This window comes from Oncorhynchus kisutch, linkage group LG20 (assembly GCF_002021735.2).
Source record: "Oncorhynchus kisutch isolate 150728-3 linkage group LG20, Okis_V2, whole genome shotgun sequence".
Taxonomy (NCBI): domain Eukaryota; kingdom Metazoa; phylum Chordata; class Actinopteri; order Salmoniformes; family Salmonidae; genus Oncorhynchus; species Oncorhynchus kisutch.
In genome coordinates, this window is record NC_034193.2 from 5111273 (window position 1) to 5124873 (window position 13601).

Here is a 13601-nt window from a genome sequence, read left to right on the forward strand (position 1 = left end):
AATACGAAGAATTTGAAACTATAAAAGATGAAGAAAAAATCCAATATTTATTGGTTGAAAAGCCAAAATGTGCAGTTTAGGATGCCATATATGTGTCTTCCTGCCACAACCTGAGGGACAGCCAGTGAAAAGCCAAATATGTGTCTTCCTGCCACAACCTGAGGGACAGCCAGTGAAAAGTGCAAAGTAATGTCAATAATATTTCCCATCTTGTTTTGTTTTGTCTTTCATACCAGGTCATGTGTCTTCTCAGTCATGTTGACACTGGTCTACTACCAGGTCATGTGTCTTCTCAGTCATGTTGACACTGGTCTACTACCAGGTCATGTGTCTTCTCAGTCATGTTGACACTGGTCTACTACCAGGTCATGTGTCTTCTCAGTCATGTTGACACTGGTCTACTACCAGGTCATGTGTCTTCTCAGTCATGTTGACACTGGTCTACTACCAGGTCATGTGTCTTCTCAGTCATGTTGACACTGGTCTACTACCAGGTCATGTGTCTTCTCAGTCATGTTGACACTAGTCTACTACCAGGTCATGTGTCTTCTCAGTCATGTTGACACTGGTCTACTCGCAGGTCATGTGTCTTCTCAGTCATGTTGACACTGGTCTACTACCACGTCATGTGTCTTCTCAGTCATGTTGACACTTGTCTACTACCAGGTCATGTGTCTTCTCAGTCATGTTGACACTGGTCTACTACCAGGTCATACCTCTCTCTCTCTCTCTCTCTCTCTCTCTCTCTCTCTCTCTCACTCTCTCTCTCTGTCTCTCTCTCTGTCTCTCGGTCTCTGTCTCTCTCTCTCTGTCTCTCTCTCACTCTCTCACTCTCTCTGTCTCTCGGTCTCTGTCTCTCTCTCTCTCTCTCTCTCTGTCTCTCGGTCTCTGTCTCTCTCTCTCTCTCTCTCTCACACTCTCACTCTCTCACTCTCACTCTCTCTCTCTCTCTCTCTCTCTCTCTCTCTCTCTCTCTCTCTCTCTCTCTCTCTCTCTCTCACTCTCTCACTCTCTCTGTCTCTCGGTCTCTCTCTCTCTCTCTCTCTCTCTCTCTCTCTCTCTCTCGCTCTCTCTCTCACACTCTCACTCTCTCACTCTCACTCTCTCTCTCTCTCTCTCACACTCTCACTCTCTCACTCTCACTCTCACTCTCTCACTCTCACTCTCACTCTCTCACTCTCTCACAGTCTCACACTCTCACTCTCTCACTTTCTCACACTCTCACTCTCTCACACTCTCACTCTCTCACTCTCTGACACTCTCACTCTCTCACTCTCTCACACTCTCACCTGCTCACTCTCTCACTCTCTCACTCTCTCACTCTCACACTCTCACTCTCTCACTTTCTCACACTCTCACTCTCTCACACTCTCACTCTCTCACTCTCTGACACTCTCACTCTCTCACTCTCTCACTCTCTCACTCTCTCACTCTCTCACACTCTCACCTGCTCACTCTCTCACTCTCTCACACTCTCACTCTCTCACACTCTCACTCTCACTCTCTCACACTCTCACTCTCACTTTCTCACTCTCTCACTCTCTCACTCTCTCTCCTCAGTAACATGTAAGGCAGTGGTGTTGAAGAGTGAAATGATATGCAGCCCCCGGATGATTTGACCAGCTAAAATTTTATTTATTGGTTTTTAATTATTTTTATCAGCCAAAAGCCAGCAGTTACCAGCTAACGGAAACTCTGTTGTGTGTGTGTGTGTGTGTGTCTTTGCACAACACTGTCTCAGTTCAAAGGCTTCTCTTCTTCCAGTGTCACTGTGGTTGTGTGTCAGTCAGTCAGACAGCCAGTCAGACAGTCAGTCAGTCAGACAGCCAGTAAGCCAGTCAGTCAGACAGCCAATCAGCCAGTCAGTCAGACAGTCAGACAGTCAGTCAGACAGCCAGTCAGACAGCCAGTCAGTCAGACAGCCAGTCAGTCAGTCAGACAGTCAGACACTCAGCCAGTCAGTCAGTCAGACAGTATGAGAGGCCACCGCCAGGGCTTGTTGAGAGTGTCACTGTGACTGAGAGGAATGCTGTCAAATCAATAGCTCTACCTCTCTCCTTCCACGCACCTGCCAGATCCCTCCTAACACACACTACTCACAGAGGCACAGACACACACACACACAGACATACACACTGCAATATCCTGTTTTTTTCTCGTCCAGAGATCCCTAGTTTAATGTCTTTGTCTCTCTCTCTCTCTTCTCGTCCAGAGGTCTCTAGTTTAATGTCTTTGTCTCTCTATCTCTTCTCATCCAGAGATCACTAGTTTAATGTCTTTGTCTCTCTCTCTTCTCGTCCAGAGGTCACTAGTTTAATGTCTTTGTCTCTCTCTCTTCTCATCCAGAGGTCACTAGTTTAATGTATTTGTCTCTCTCTCTCTTCTCGTCCAGAGGTCACTAGTTTAATGTCTTTGTCTCTCTCTCTTCTCGTCCAGAGGTCACTAGTTTAATGTCTTTGTCTCTCTCTCTTCTCGTCCAGAGGTCACTAGTTTAATGTCTTTGTCTCTCTCTCTTCTCTTCCAGAGGTCACTAGTTTAATGTCTTTGTCTCTCTCTCTTCTCGTCCAGAGGTCACTAGTTTAATGTCTTTGTCTCTCTCTCTTCTCGTCCAGAGGTCACTAGTTTAATGTCCTTGTCTCTCTCTCTTCTCTTCCAGAGGTCACTAGTTTAATGTCCTTGTCTCTCTCTCTTCTCTTCCAGAGATCCCTAGTTTAATGTCTTTGTCTCTCTCTCTTCTCTTCCAGAGGTCACTAGTTTAATGTCTTCGTCTCTCTCTCTTCTCGTCCAGAGGTCACTAGTTTAATATCTTTGTCTCTCTCTCTTCTCGTCCAGAGGTCACTAGTTTAATGTCTTTGTCTCTCTCTCTTCTCGTCCAGAGGTCACTAGTTTAATGTCTTTGTCTCTCTCTCTCTTCTCTTCCAGAGGTCACTAGTTTAATGTCTTTGTCTCTCTCTCTTCTCTTCCAGAGGTCACTAGTTTAATGGCTGGAAGGTAGAGGTCAAAGAGGGACATAATGACCTCCATTCCGTCGATGGACAGGCACATACAGCAGACCAACGACCGTCTGTTATGTATCAAACAGGTGAGTTTCCACACGTCAAACAGCAGAGAGCAACATTAATGCATCTGTATTTCATTTGGTCAAAGGAAATTCACTAACTACTGTTTATAAATAGTTACAGCAGCATCTCCCAGACTGGATCCTGGGGAACCCAAAGGGGGGTTTTTCTCAGGCTTTCGCCTGCAACATCAGTTCTGTTATACTCACAGACAATATTTTTACAGTTTTGGAAACTTTAGAGTGTTTTCTATCCTAAGCTGTCAATTATATGCATGTTCTAGCATCTTGTCCTGACAAAATATCCCGTTTACTACGGGAACGTTATTTTTTCCAAAAATGAAAATACTGCCCCCTAGTCACAATTTAAAGAAGGAATGAGATTCCACAAATTAACTTTTAACAAGGTACACCTGTTAATTAAAATGCATTCCAGTTGACTACCTCATGAAGCTGGTTGAGAGAATGCCAAGAGTGTCAAAGCTGTTCCAAAATAGTTGCGTTTATACTCTTAGTTTTATTAAAAAAATAAAAATAAAAATAACATTTTTCTCCCCAATTTCATGGTATCCAATTGGTAGTTACAGTCTTGTCTCATCGCTGTTACGGACTCAGGAGAGGCGAAGGTCGAGAGCCGTGTGTCCACCGAAACAGAACCCAGCCAAGCCACACTGCTTCTTGCCTGCTTAACCCGGAAGCCAGCCGCACCAATGTGTCGGAGAAAGAACCGTACACCTGGTGAACGTGTCAGCGTGCACTGCACACAGCCAACCACATTAAACCACACAGCCAACCACAGGAGTCGCTAGAGAGCGATGGGACAAGAACATCCCTACTGGCCAAACCCTCCCCTAACCTGGACGACGCTGGGCCAATTGGAAGCTGTGCGTTTGTTTTTGTTCAATGTAATTTAACAGAAGAGCAGGAAATCCCCAAATCCAGACAAATCAAAGCTGATACAGACCCAAGACTACTCCAAGATATAATCGGCGCCAAAAGTGCTTCCACAAAGTATTGACTCAGGGGTGTGAATACTTATGTAAATTAGATATTTCTTGATTTCAATTTCAAATTCAGAAAACAAGTTTTCACATTGTCATTATGTGGTATTCTCATCACGTGTACTTTCATCATAATTTATTTAATCTGTAGCCTAATAAACGACATGTTTTCCAGAGTGACTCCAACTTTACTTCCATATGATGGCTATTATATCAATATTTTAACATTTCAAAAATTCCATCGTAATTTTACAGACTCAAAAAGATCCCACCGTGTCAAACGAACAAATTATCCGTCTGCATTTATAAAAACGTACCGGAACTTCCTGTTTCCATCAAGCTGTCGTGATTTTTTTTGTTTTTACAGACTTTACTCACATAAAAGCTATGGATGGAAATGTGGCTGAATCAGTCAATCAATTAGTCAGCTAACATTTTTTTTAAATTAGCAGGTTAGCAGATTAGCCTAGCCAGCTATCTAAACGTGTAGTAATCATTTTTTTTACATCAGCAGGTTAGCCTAGAAAGCTATCTAAACGTGTAGTCATGGCTGAATACCAACCTGGCAGGCCACGTGCTCAGGGGCCTCGAACCTCACTCAGATATCATAAGTCATGGCAAATTGAGTAGAATTGCAGGAAATGTGGTTTAAAATGTAAAAAAATATATTCTTACCACCACATGGTAAAATGGGTAGAATTGCATTAAACTTGCTTTAAAACAGCAACATTTTATTTAAATTGTGTAGAATTGGCCATCACGAGGACCACCCACACCTAACCAAATCTAATTGGTCAAAACATAGGGAATAGGGAGCCAATTAAGGACACAGGTTGTAGATAAAGAAATACAGGTTATCTGTTCACAATAATGTGTTCTGTGCTTTTGGCTCTGTTTCTATGGGTTGTTATGCACACCACTCAAAACACTGTAGCATTTACTGTTGCTTGTAATATCACTGTATAAACACATGAGAAGACATGCAGTTTAATACGTGATGTCTCATGAGGGGGGGGGGCAGAGCTACTGCTGTTGCAATGCATTCTGGGCTGCTGCTGCTGCTGCTGTGCTAAGTGAGCGAGTTTATCCGGATGCCACACACACACACACACACACACAGAGAGAGAGACTAGCACAACAGTGGTGGTCGGTGCCATTGCAGATGAGGGAGCACAGCCTTATTTCTATCACAGCATATTGGATGACTGTCGTTCATATGCCATTCACCCGGTTCAATGTAACATCGATAGGTTTAGGCTACTACACGATACTCACATGTTCCCTTTATCCATCATGACATTGCTACAACCTATTAATGAACGTTTACAACATAGGTGCACACAGGTTGAGAGACAATTTTGAGTAAATTAGGTGAAAGACAGTGACACATTCAGTACAGACTTGCCTGCATCTAGCTGATCTAGGGTGTAATCATTAGTCCAACAGTATCACCTCTTGCCCGCATCTAGCTGATCTAGGGTGTAATCATTAGTCCAACAGTATCACCTCTTGCCCGCATCTAGCTGATCTAGGGTGTAATCATTAGTCCAACAGTATCACCTCTTACCTGCATCTAGCTGATCTAGGGTGTAATCATTAGGCCAACAGTATCACCTCTTGCCTGCATCTAGCTGATCTAGGGTGTAGTCATTAGTCCAACAGTATCACCTCTTGCCCGCATCTAGCTGATCTAGGGGTGTAATCATTAGTCCAACAGTATCACCTCTTGCCTGCATCTAGCTGATCTAGGGTGTAATCATTAGTCCCAACTTTTGCAAACGGGAGTTTCTATTGGACAAATTCGGATATGTTTATCCGCATTTCATTTCTGTTTTTCAACAGAATCGGCTAAATGAATACACGCAGGTCACTTACATAGCAGCCACGTACAAATAATCACTTTGCTCATTGTCTACATCGCTTTCGGGAAGTATTCAAGACCCCGTGACTTTTTCTACATTTTTGTTACGTTACAGCCTTATTCTAAAATGGATTAAATTGTTTTTTGTTTACGTCCTCAATCAACACACAATTCCCCATAAGGACAAAGCAAACAACTCTAATAGCACATTTACATAAGTTTTCACCCTTTACTCAGTACTTTCTTTTAAAGCACCTTCGTCAACGATTAACAACAGAGCCTTCTTGGGTTTGACGCTACATGCTTGGCACGCCTGTATTTGGGGAGTTTCTCCTGTTCTTCTCTGCAGATCCTCTCAAGCTCTGTCAGGTTGGATGGGGAGCATCACTGTTATGAAGGGTAATAGATGAGGTGTTATGAAGGGTAATAGACTAAATGTTATGAAGGGTAATAGATGAGTTGTTATGAAGGGTAATAGATGAGGTGTTTTGAAGGGTAATAGATGAGGTGTTTTGAAGGGTAATAGATGAGGTGTTATGAAGGGTAATAGATGAGGTGTTATGAAGGGTAATAGATGAGGTGTTATGAAGGGTAATAGATGAGGTGTTATGAAGGGTAATATATGAGTTGTTATGAAGTGTAATAGATGAGTTGTTACGAAGGGTAATAGATGAGGTGTTACGAAGGGTAATAGATGAGGTGTTATGAAGGGTAATAGATGAGGTGTTATGAAGGGTAATAGATGAGGTGTTATGAAGGGTAATAGATGAGGTGTTATGAAGGGTAATAGATGAGGTGTTATGAAGGGTAATAGATGGGTTGTTATGAAGGGTGATAGATTAGGTGTTTTGAAGGGTAATAGATGAGGTGTTTTGAAGGGTAATAGACTAAATGTTATGAAGGGTAATAGATGAGGTGTTATGAAGGGTAATAGATGAGGTGTTATGAAGGGTAATAGACTAAATGTTATGAAGGGTAATAGGTGAGTTGTTATGAAGGGTAATAGATGAGGTGTTATGAAGGGTAATATACTAAATGTTATGAAGGGTAATACATGAGGTGTTATGAAGAGTAATAAACTAAATGATATGCAGAGTAATAGACGAGGTGTTATGAAGGGTAATAGATTAGTTGTTATGAAGGGTAATAGATGAGGTGTCTTGAAGGGTAATAGATGTTGTTATGAAGGGTAATATATGAGTTGTTATGAAGGGTAATAGATGAGTTGTTACGAAGGGTAATAGATGAGGTGTTATGAAGGGTAATAGATGAGGTGTTATGAGGGGTAATAGATGTTGTTATGAAGGGTAATAGATGATGTGTTATGAAGGGTAACAGATGAGGTGTTATGAAGGGTAATATATGAGGTGTTATGAAGGGTAATAGATGAGGTGTTATGAAGGGTAATATATGTTGTTATGAAGGGTAATAGATGAGGTGTTATGAAGGGTAATAGATGAGGTGTTATGAAGGGTAATATATGAGTTGTTCTGAAGGGTAATATATGAGTTGTTCTGAAGGGTAATAGATGAGTTGTTACGAAGGGTAATAGATGAGGTGTTACGAAGGGTAATAGATGAGGTGTTATGAAGGGTAATAGATGAGTTGTTTATGAAGGGTAATAGCCTAAATGTTATGAGGGGTAATAGACTAAATGTTATGAAGGGTACTAGATGAGGTGTTATGAACCGTAATAGACTAAATGTTATGAAGGGTAATAGATGAGGTGTTATGAAGGGTAATAGATGAGGTGTTATGAAGGGTAATAGACAAAATGTTATGAAGGGTAATAGACTAAATGTTATGAAGGGTACTAGATGAGGTGTTATGAAGGGTAATAGACTAAATGTTATGAAGGGTAATAGGTGAGTTGTTATGAAGGGTAATAGATTAGGTGTTATGAAGGGTAAAAGATGAGTTGTTATGAAGGGTAATAGATGAGGTGTTTTGAAGGGTAATAGATGAGGTGTTATGAAGGGTAATAGATGAGGTGTTATGAAGGGTAATAGATTAGGTGTTATGAGGGGTAATAGATGTTGTTATGAAGGGTAATAGATGAGGTGTTATGAAGGGTAATAGATGAGGTGTTATGAAGGGTAATAGATGAGGTGTTATGAAGGGTAATAGACTAAATGTTATGAAGGGTAATAGGTGAGTTGTTATGAAGGGTAATAGATGAGGTGTTATGAAGGGTAATAGACTAACATTTTTGAAGTCTAATAGATGAGTTGTTATGAAGGGTAATAGATGCGTTGTTATGAAGGGTAATAGATTAGTTGTTATGAAGGGTAATAGATGAGTTGTTATGAAGGGTAATAGACTAAATGTTATGAGGGGTAATAGACTAAATGTTATGAAGGGTACTAGATGAGGTGTTATGAAGCGTAATAGACTAAATGTTATGAAGGGTAATAGATGAGGTGTTATGAAGGGTAATAGACTAAATGTTATGAAGGGTAATAGGTGAGTTGTTATGAAGGGTAATAGATGAGGTGTTATGAAGGGTAATAGACTAACATTTTTGAAGTCTAATAGATGAGTTGTTATGAAGGGTAATAGATGCGTTGTTATGAAGGGTAATAGATTAGTTGTTATGAAGGGTAATAGATGAGTTGTTATGAAGGGTAATAGACTAAATGTTATGAGGGGTAATAGACTAAATGTTATGAAGGGTACTAGATGAGGTGTTATGAAGCGTAATAGACTAAATGTTATGAGGGGGTAATAGATGAGGTGTTATGAAGGGTAATAGATGAGGTGTTATGAAGGGTAATAGACACAATGTTATGAAGGGTAATAGACTAAATGTTATGAAGGGTAATAGACTAAATGTTATGAAGGGTAATAGATGAGGTGTTATGAAGGGTAATAGATTAGTTGTTATGAAGGGTGATAGATGAGGTGTTATGAAGGGTAATAGATGAGGTGTTATGAAGGGTAATAGACTAAATGTTATGAAGGGTAATAGCCTAAATGTTATGAAGGGTAATAGACTAAATGTTATGAAGGGTAATAGACTAAATGTTATGAAGGGTAATAGACTAAATGTTATGAAGGGTAATATACTAAATGTTATGAAGGGTAATAGATGAGTTGTTATGAAGGGTAATAGATGAGGTGTTATGAAGTGTAATAGACTAAATGTTATGAAGGGTAATAGACTAAATGTTATGAAGGGTAATAGACTAAATGTTATGAAGGGTAATAGACTAAATGTTATGAAGGGTAATATACTAAATGTTATGAAGGGTAATAGATGAGGTGTTATGAAGGGTAATAGATGAGTTGTTATGAAGGGTAATAGATGAGGTGTTATGAAGTGTAATAGACTAAATGTTATGAAGGGTAATAGACTAAATGTTATGAAGGGTAATATACTAAATGTTATGAAGGGTAATAGATGAGGTGTTATGAAGGGTAATAGATGAGTTGTTATGAAGGGTGATATACGAGGTGTTATGAAGGGTAATAGATGAGGTGTTATGAAGGGTAATAGACTAAATGTTATGAAGGGTAATAGCCTAAATGTTATGAAGGGTAATAGACTAATGTTATGAAGGGTAATAGACTAAATGTTATGAAGGGTAATATACTAAATGTTATGAAGGGTAATAGATGAGGTGTTATGAAGGGTAATAGATAAGGTGTTATGAAGGGTAATATATGAGTTGTTATGAAGGGTAATAGATGAGGTGTTATGAAGGGTAATAGACTAAATGTTATGAAGGGTACTAGATGAGGTGTTATGAAGCGTAATAGACTAAATGTTATGAAGGGTAATAGATGAGGTGTTATGAAGGGTAATAGACTAAATGTTATGAAGGGTAATAGGTGAGTTGTTATGAAGGGTAATAGATGAGGTGTTATGAAGGGTAATAGACTAACATTTTTGAAGTGTAATAGATGAGTTGTTATGAAGGGTAATAGATGCGTTGTTATGAAGGGTAATAGATTAGTTGTTATGAAGGGTAATAGATGAGTTGTTATGAAGGGTAATAGACTAAATGTTATGAGGGGTAATAGACTAAATGTTATGAAGGGTACTAGATGAGGTGTTATGAAGCGTAATATACTAAATGTTATGAAGGGTAATAGATGAGGTGTTATGAAGGGTAATAGATGAGGTGTTATGAAGGGTAATAGACACAATGTTATGAAGGGTAATAGACTAAATGTTATGAAGGGTAATAGACTAAATGTTATGAAGGGTAATAGATGAGGTGTTATGAAGGGTAATATATTAGTTGTTATGAAGGGTGATAGATGAGGTGTTATGAAGGGTAATAGATGAGGTGTTATGAAGGGTAATAGACTAAATGTTATGAAGGGTAATAGCCTAAATGTTATGAAGGGTAATAGACTAAATGTTATGAAGGGTAATAGACTAAATGTTATGAAGGGTAATAGACTAAATGTTATGAAGGGTAATATACTAAATGTTATGAAGGGTAATAGATGAGTTGTTATGAAGGGTAATAGATGAGGTGTTATGAAGTGTAATAGACTAAATGTTATGAAGGGTAATAGACTAAATGTTATGAAGGGTAATAGACTAAATGTTATGAAGGGTAATAGACTAAATGTTATGAAGGGTAATATACTAAATGTTATGAAGGGTAATAGATGAGGTGTTATGAAGGGTAATAGATGAGTTGTTATGAAGGGTAATAGATGAGGTGTTATGAAGTGTAATAGACTAAATGTTATGAAGGGTAATAGACTAAATGTTATGAAGGGTAATATACTAAATGTTATGAAGGGTAATAGATGAGGTGTTATGAAGGGTAATAGATGAGTTGTTATGAAGGGTGATATACGAGGTGTTATGAAGGGTAATAGATTAGGTGTTATGAAGGGTAATAGACTAAATGTTATGAAGGGTAATAGCCTAAATGTTATGAAGGGTAATAGACTAAATGTTATGAAGGGTAATATACTAAATGTTATGAAGGGTAATAGATGAGGTGTTATGAAGGGTAATAGATAAGGTGTTATGAAGGGTAATATATGAGTTGTTATGAAGGGTAATAGATGAGGTGTTATGAAGGGTAATAGACTAAATGTTATGAAGGGTAATAGATGAGGTGTTATGAAGGGTAATAAACTAAATGATATGCAGAGTAATAGATGAGGTGTTATGAAGGGTAATAGATGAGTTGTTATGAAGGGTAATAGATGAGGTGTTATGAAGGGTAATAGATGAGGTGTCTTGAAGGGTAATAGATGTTGTTATGAAGGGTAATAGATGAGGTGTTATGAAGGGTAATAGATGAGGTGTTATGAAGGGTAATAGATGAGGTGTTATGAAGGGTAATATATGAGTTGTTATGAAGGGTAATAGATGAGTTGTTACGAAGGGTAATAGATGAGGTGTTATGAAGGGTAATAGATGAGGTGTTATGAAGGGTAATAGATGATGTGTTATGAAGGTTAACAGATGAGGTGTTATGAAGGGTAATATATGAGGTGTTATGAAGGGTAATAGATTAGGTGTTATGAAGGGTAATATATGTTGTTATGAAGGGTAATAGATGAGGTGTTATGAAGGGTAATAGATGAGGTGTTATGAAGGGTAATATATGAGTTGTTCTGAAGGGTAATAGATGAGTTGTTACGAAGGGTAATAGATGAGGTGTTACGAAGGGTAATAGATGAGGTGTTATGAAGGGTAATAGATGAGTTGTTATGAAGGGTAATAGCCTAAATGTTATGAGGGGTAATAGACTAAATGTTATGAAGGGTACTAGATGAGGTGTTATGAAGGGTAATAGATGAGGTGTTATGAAGGGTAATAGACAAAATGTTATGAAGGGTAATAGACAAAATGTTATGAAGGGTACTAGATGAGGTGTTATGAAGGGTAATAGACTAAATGTTATGAAGGGTAATAGGTGAGTTGTTATGAAGGGTAATAGATGAGGTGTTATGAAGGGTAAAAGATGAGTTGTTATGAAGGGTAATAGATGAGGTGTTTTGAAGGGTAATAGATGAGGTGTTATGAAGGGTAATAGATGAGGTGTTATGAAGGGTAATAGATTAGGTGTTATGAGGGGTAATAGATGTTGTTATGAAGGGTAATAGATGAGGTGTTATGAAGGGTAATAGATGAGGTGTTATGAAGGGTAATAGATGAGGTGTTATGAAGGGTAATATATGAGTTGTTATGAAGGGTAATAGATGAGTTGTTACAAAGGGTAATAGATGAGGTGTTACGAAGGGTAATAGATGAGGTGTTATGAAGGGTAATAGATGAGGTGTTATGAAGGGTAATATATGAGGTGTTATGAAGGGTAATAGATGAGGTGTTATGAAGGGTAATATATGTTGTTATGAAGGGTAATAGATGAGGTGTTATGAAGGGTAATAGATGGGGTGTTATGAAGGGTAATATATGAGTTGTTATGAAGGGTAATAGATGATTTGTTACGAAGGGTAATAGATGAGGTGTTATGAAGGGTAATATATGAGTTGTTATGAAGGGTAATAGACTAAATGTTATGAGGGGTAATAGACTAAATGTTATGAAGGGTACTAGATGAGGTGTTATGAAGCGTAATAGACTAAATGTTATGAAGGGTAATAGATGAGGTGTTATGAAGGGTAATAGATGAGGTGTTATGAAGGGTAATAGACACAATGTTATGAAGGGTAATAGACTAAATGTTATGAAGGGTAATAGACTAAATGTTATGAAGGGTAATAGATGAGGTGTTATGAAGGGTAATAGATTAGTTGTTTTGAAGGGTGATAGATGAGGTGTTATGAAGGGTAATAGACTAAATGTTATGAAGGGTAATAGCCTAAATGTTATGAAGGGTAATAGACTAAATGTTATGAAGGGTAATAGACTAAATGTTATGAAGGGTAATAGACTAAATGTTATGAAGGGTAATATACTAATGTTATGAAGGGTAATAGATGAGTTGTTATGAAGGGTAATAGATGAGGTGTATGAAGTGTAATAGACTAAATGTTATGAAGGGTAATAGACTAAATGTTATGAAGGGTAATAGACTAAATGTTATGAAGGGTAATAGACTAAATGTTATGAAGGGTAATATACTAAATGTTATGAAGGGTAATAGATGAGGTGTTATGAAGGGTAATAGATGAGTTGTTATGAAGGGTAATAGATGAGGTGTTATGAAGTGTAATAGACTAAATGTTATGAAGGGTAATAGACTAAATGTTATGAAGGGTAATATACTAAATGTTATGAAGGGTAATAGATGAGGTGTTATGAAGGGTAATAGATGAGTTGTTATGAAGGGTGATATACGAGGTGTTATGAAGGGTAATAGATGAGGTGTTATGAAGGGTAATAGACTAAATGTTATGAAGGGTAATAGCCTAAATGTTATGAAGGGTAATAGACTAAATGTTATGAAGGGTAATAGACTAAATGTTATGAAGGGTAATATACTAAATGTTATGAAGGGTAATAGATGAGGTGTTATGAAGGGTAATAGATAAGGTGTTATGAAGGGTAATATATGAGTTGTTATGAAGGGTAATAGATGAGGTGTTATGAAGGGTAATAGACTAAATGTTATGAAGGGTAATAGACTAAATGTTATGAAGGGTAATAGCCTAAATGTTATGAAGGATAATAGACTAAATGTTATGAAGGGTAATAGACTAAATGTTATGAAGGGTAATAGACTAAATGTTATGAAGGGTA

General features: G+C 38.1%; 1 long non-coding RNA gene across 1 annotated transcript in view; it reads left to right on the forward strand.

The window, feature by feature from the left end:
• Positions 1–13601, forward strand: part of LOC116355394 (uncharacterized) — a 272245-nt gene that overhangs the window by 201800 nt on the left and 56844 nt on the right. The window contains exon 3 of the long non-coding RNA XR_004204415.1: positions 2967–3082. This is a non-coding gene — a long non-coding RNA (uncharacterized LOC116355394). The remainder of the gene's footprint in view (positions 1–2966; positions 3083–13601) is intronic.